Source organism: Triticum urartu, chromosome 5 (genome assembly GCF_003073215.2).
Source record: "Triticum urartu cultivar G1812 chromosome 5, Tu2.1, whole genome shotgun sequence".
In the NCBI taxonomy this organism is placed as follows: domain Eukaryota; kingdom Viridiplantae; phylum Streptophyta; class Magnoliopsida; order Poales; family Poaceae; genus Triticum; species Triticum urartu.
Window position 1 is genome coordinate 372088123 of NC_053026.1, and position 5588 is coordinate 372093710.

A 5588-nucleotide genomic window follows, 5' to 3' on the forward strand; every position below is an offset into this window, starting at 1 on the left:
CTAGCTTGATAGCTATTATTATAAGAGAACTCGGCATATGGAAGAGATTCCTCCCATTTCTTGCCGAATGAGATTACACAGGCTCGAAGCATGTCTTCGAGAACTTGGTTGACACGTTCAACTTGCCCTTGCGATTGAGGATGGAACGCAGTACTGAACGACAGATGAGTCCCCATAGCTTCTTGGAAACTCGCCCAAAACCTTGAAGTGAATAAACTGCCACGGTCTGAACTGATAACCAGTGGAATACCGTGAAGTGAAACAATTCTGGCCATGTAGAGAGTAGCAAGCTGACTAGCAGTGATTGTCTCTTTGACCGCCAGAAAATGGGCAACTTTGGAAAGCCGGTCAATGACGACAAGAATAGCATCATTACCTTTCTGCGATTTGGGAAATCCAGTGACGAAGTCCATTTCAACATGGTCCCATTTCCATTCAGGAATAGAGATAGGTTGCAGAGTCCCAGCAGGCCTTTGATGCTCTGCTTTGATTCGGCGACAAATGTCACACTCAGCAACATAACGAGCAATGTCCTGCTTCATATTAGACCACCAGAATCTTTGACGAATATCCTGATACATCTTTGTACTACCAGGATGGATGGACAGAGGCGTATCATGAGCTTCTTGCATAACCCTTTTAGTCTTATCTAGGTTTTTCTTCGAACATGGTACCACTAAGCGGCCTTTGAAATACAAGGCGCCATCGTCGGCGATCGTGAAGAATGAGGGCTTTCCCCTTTTGAGGTCGCGCTTAATCTTGAGGACTTCATCGTCACATTTCTGTATCCATTTGATGGTGTCCACAAGATCTGGTTTCGCAACCAGGGTATTGAGAGAACCCTTGGAAACAACATGGAGGTTCTGTTTGGGGAAACCTTCGGGAGGGGGAGCGAGTGATCCCGGAGGAACAATATGGAGGTTCAGCCTTCTAAATTCTTCGGTAAGCGAGGGCTGAACTTTGTGGACCTGGAGGTGGTTGCAGTAAGACTTGCGGCTCAGGGCATCAGCCATTACATTAGCCTTGCCGGGGGTATATGATATATCCACGTCAAAGTCTGCAACAGTCTCCATCCATCTTTGCTGACGGAGGTTCAGGTCTGGCTGAGTAAACAGATACTTCAGACTTTGATGGTCGGTGAAGATCTCGCAACGATTACCGAGAAGGTAATGTCGCCACTGCTTCAGTGCATGAATGACAGCAGCAAGCTCGAGGTCATGAACCGGGTAGTTTTCTTCGTGTGGGCGCAGTTGACGAGAGGCATAAGCAATCACTCTGCGCTCCTGCATTAGGACACAGCCTAATCCTTGGCGGGAAGCGTCGCAGTAAATGACGAAGTCCTTCTTAGTATCAGGTGGTGCAAGCACGGGGGCAGAAGTCAACTTGTCTTTGAGTGCCTGGAAACTTTCCTGACACTTGTCTGTCCAGTCGAACTTGACACCCTTATGCAACAGATTAGTTAGGGGCCTGGCAATCTTGGAGAAGTTCTCGACGAATCGACGGCAGTAGCTGGCGAGACCGAGGAAACTTCGGACTAGCTTGACGTTCTTCGGAGGAGCCCAATCGAGAATAGCTTGAACTCGTTCAGGGTTGACGGCAATACCATCCTTGGAGATGACATGCCCAAGATAGGTTACTTTGGGGAGCCAGAATTCACACTTGGAATACTTAGCATACAGTTGATGTTCTCGAAGCTTCTCTAGCACAAGACGCAGATGTCCAGCATGTTCTTCCTCGTTCTTGGAAAATACAAGGATATCGTCCAGATAAACCACGACGAACTTGTCGAGGTAATCCATGAATATATAATTCATCAGACGAGAGAAGGTGGCGGGAGCATTCGTTAAGCCGAATGACATGACTGTGTACTCATATGATCCATACCGAGTCACGAAGGCGGTTTTTGGGATGTCCTCTTCACGAACACGGATCTGGTGGTAACCCAACCTCAAGTCGAGTTTGGAGAACACTGATGAACCAGCCAGTTGATCATAAAGATCATTGATCCGAGGAAGAGGGTATTTATTCTGAATGGTAGCTTGGTTTATAGGACGGTAGTCTTGGACCAATCGGTTTGTTCCATCCTTCTTCCTAACAAAGAGAGAAGGTGCTCCCCAAGGAGAGCAACTTGGGCGAATGAAACCTTTGACAAGAGATTTGTCGATTTCCTCCTTAAGCTCAAGGAGTTCATGCGGCGGCATCTTGTAGGGTCGCTTAGCTATAGGGGTAGTGCCGGGTTTCAAGTTGATGATGAATTCGACAGCTCTAGCAGGGGGAATCCCTGGAAGTTCTTCAGGGAATACATCTTGGAATTCACGAACGACGGGAACGTTTTCAATGCCCTCGAGTGGTGCAGCGTTCAACGCGTTCAAGGCATAAAGTCGTGCCTCGGCGTTCTGAACTAGATGAGCTTGATAAGCTATTATTTCATCAGAAGGGTGTAGCAAATGGACGACCTTAGTGGCGCAAACTATAGAAGCAGTATGCGCTTTTAACCAATTCATTCCCAGAATGAGATCAATGCTACAGGACTTCAGTACGATGGGAGAGACAAGGAATTCCAGTCCTTCGATTTCTACAGGGACGTCGTTGCAATTCATGGAGGTTCGACATTGGCCCGCAGGGGTGTGTACTAATAGTGAAGCATCCATGTTCTCACATTTAATGTCGTGCAAGCATGCAAAACCTTCTGACATGAATGAATGCGATGCACCTGTATCAAATAAAACGGATGCTGGTACTGAATTTACGAGGAGGGTACCCATCACAGTAGCAGGCTGGTCTTGAGCTTCGCTCAGATCAACGTGGTTGGCATGAACACGACCATAAGACTTGGCATTGTTGCTGCGGAGCTGGTTGCTTCCACGGCCAGTTGCTGGAAGGGCCAGTTGATTCGGGTTCTGGTTGCATTCCCTAGCACGATGCCCTGGTTGCCCACACCTGAAGCACAATCCATTATTGGGAGTGGGAACAGGAGCTTGTGGTGGTGGAGCTGGGAGTCTTGGCCGCCTAGTCGGAGGAGTAGGCAGACGAGGTGCAGCGTAGGTCTGCCTTGGGGTAGGTGCATCCGGCTGGTACAAGCTATTGGGAATCCATATCTTGCGCTTCTGCGAGGATGGGCCCGAAGATGAGCCCGTGTCACGGTTGCGCCTGTGAGAGCTCTGGTATTCCTGCAGACCAGTTTCGACATTGATGGCTTTGTTCACCAGAGTGGCGAAATCAGCAAAATCATGCACTAGAAGTGCGAGTTTGATGTCAGCTTGAAGGCCATCCCGGAACTTCTCCTGTCTGCGTGCATCAGTTGCAATGTCCTCTTCAGCATAGCGGGACAAGTCCAGAAACTCCCGCTGATAAGCTTCCACAGTCTTGTTGCCTTGGGTGAGGTTGCGGAACTCACGCTTCTTCCGGTCCATAACTCCCTGAGGAATGAAGCGAGCACGGAAGGCAGCTTGGAAGTCTGGCCAGGTGATGATTGTTCCAGCTGGCAGTGTACGCCTGTGGCTGTCCCACCATTGAGCTGCGGGTCCCTTCAGGAAGAAGGAAGCAAAGGTGACATAGCTGGCAGGGGCTACATCAGCAGACTCCATCTCATAGGTGATGTCACGGAGCCAGTCATCAGCATCCAGAGGCTGAGTTGAGCTGCGGTACACAGTTGGGTTCAGGCGCATGAAATCCTGCAGAGTTACTGGGGTTGGCTGCTGGTTCATATTGGGGCGAGGAAACTGAGCCATCATATTCTCCATGAACTGGCGATTCATCTCAAGCTTTTGGTTCATACCAGCCATTGTACTCAGGCGGCGGTGGGGCGTTGCCACCACGACCACGACCACCTGGTCTAACCATCCTGCTAATATTTAACAGGGGTAGTTCAGCATTGAGGAATTGTAAAAACAAGAATCATTCATGATGAAACATGCACAACGAAAGCGGCACGATAGATACCACATAGTAGTCGGCATATCTTACAAAAGAGATCATGCATAGAGTTCGTTACACAGTGTTCAGTACATAGACTAAGACATCATAGGCGGCACGCAGGCTCGCGGCGAATGCATCTAACACTAATAAGCAAGTCTACGTCAGTCCCATGCGGTACTGCGGAGGTAGGTGTAGCCCGACAGCTGGCAGTGACGCGAAGGGAAGACCTCCACGCGAGTAGCCTGGGGTCCGCGGATACTCTGGTGCGGAACCCGACGCGCAAGTGGCAGGAGAGGGCCCAATGCAGGAGAGTAGCCTCCCACCTCTGGCCAAGCCGACGCCCTGGGGCATCACGGTCCTGGCTGGGTAGATAGCAGAACGCGACAGCTCCCCGATCCGACGAAGGGGTGCAACATCGTCAGAGCACGATAGAGGTGCTGACGAGTGGTGTACAACTCGTGGCGAAGAGCTGGTTAGCTCGATCCAGCCCATCAGCATGCAGAACCAGGTTCTGATGGTAGAATGGCTCTCGGGTGACAGTGGAGTAGGCAGCAGTGTAGTAACCCTCCGCACCAACATCGGATGCGATAGCAATGTGCCTGAAGGGGGAGGTATCCAACTCCTGACACTCTCCACGAAGACGTGTCAGAGCAGCATAAGCAGCATCGTGGACCGCCATATCGATAGTCACTCCAACACCATGAGCAGTGGTGCACACGGTAGTGGAGTCATACTCTCGAGAGTAGAGGTGGACGATGGCACGGTACTGCTCCTGGTTGAAGTCCTGATACTCCTCATAGACGGTGTACTCAGGGTGCCAGCGATAACCCAGATAGGTCATCATCTCAGCCAACACAGCAGGTGATCCTGAGGCACCAATGGCCGTCGTGTGGCGCACGACCTGCTCTCGTGGGTTCCATCTGAAAACAAAGATGTTTTCACAGGAGTCAAATGACAATGTGGATAATGTTCAAATACTACTCTAAAGAATAACTAGGGCTTATCCAACTTTGGGGTGAACATGGTCGTAACGGATCTAGTGTCAGAGTTAGTAAAATTCGTTTAACCCGAGTAGAAGAGAGTTCAGAGTCCCAGAGTAAAGGTCGAGGAGTAAAAGATCCTAGTACCACCCGAGATGGCGACGTGGGCCCGTAAGGCACACAGCCAAGTTAGTAAAAGTTTTTGTAATGTCTAGACTCGACTTCGGCCAGGAGTGTGGAAGGGGGATTCCTACAGGCAGTCGGATCTGATACCAACTTGTGACGCCCCCGATTTGACCATTACACTAATCATGCACGCAAATGTGTACGATCAAGATCAAGGACTCACGGGAAGATATCACAACACAACTCTACAAATAAAATAAGTCATACAAGCATCATATTACAAGCCAGGGGCCTCGAGGGCTCGAATACAAGAGCTCGATCATAGACGAGTCAGCGGAAGCAACAATATCTGAGTACAGACATAAGTTAAACAAGTTGCCTTAAGAAGGCTAGCACAAACTGGGATACAGATCGAAAGAGGCGCAGGCCTCCTGCCTGGGATCCTCCTAACTACTCCTGGTCGTCGTCAGCGGGCATCACGTAGTAGTAGGCACCTCCGGTGTAGTAGGAGTCGTCGTCGACGGTGGCGTCTGGCTCCTGGGCTCCAACATCTGGTTGCGACAA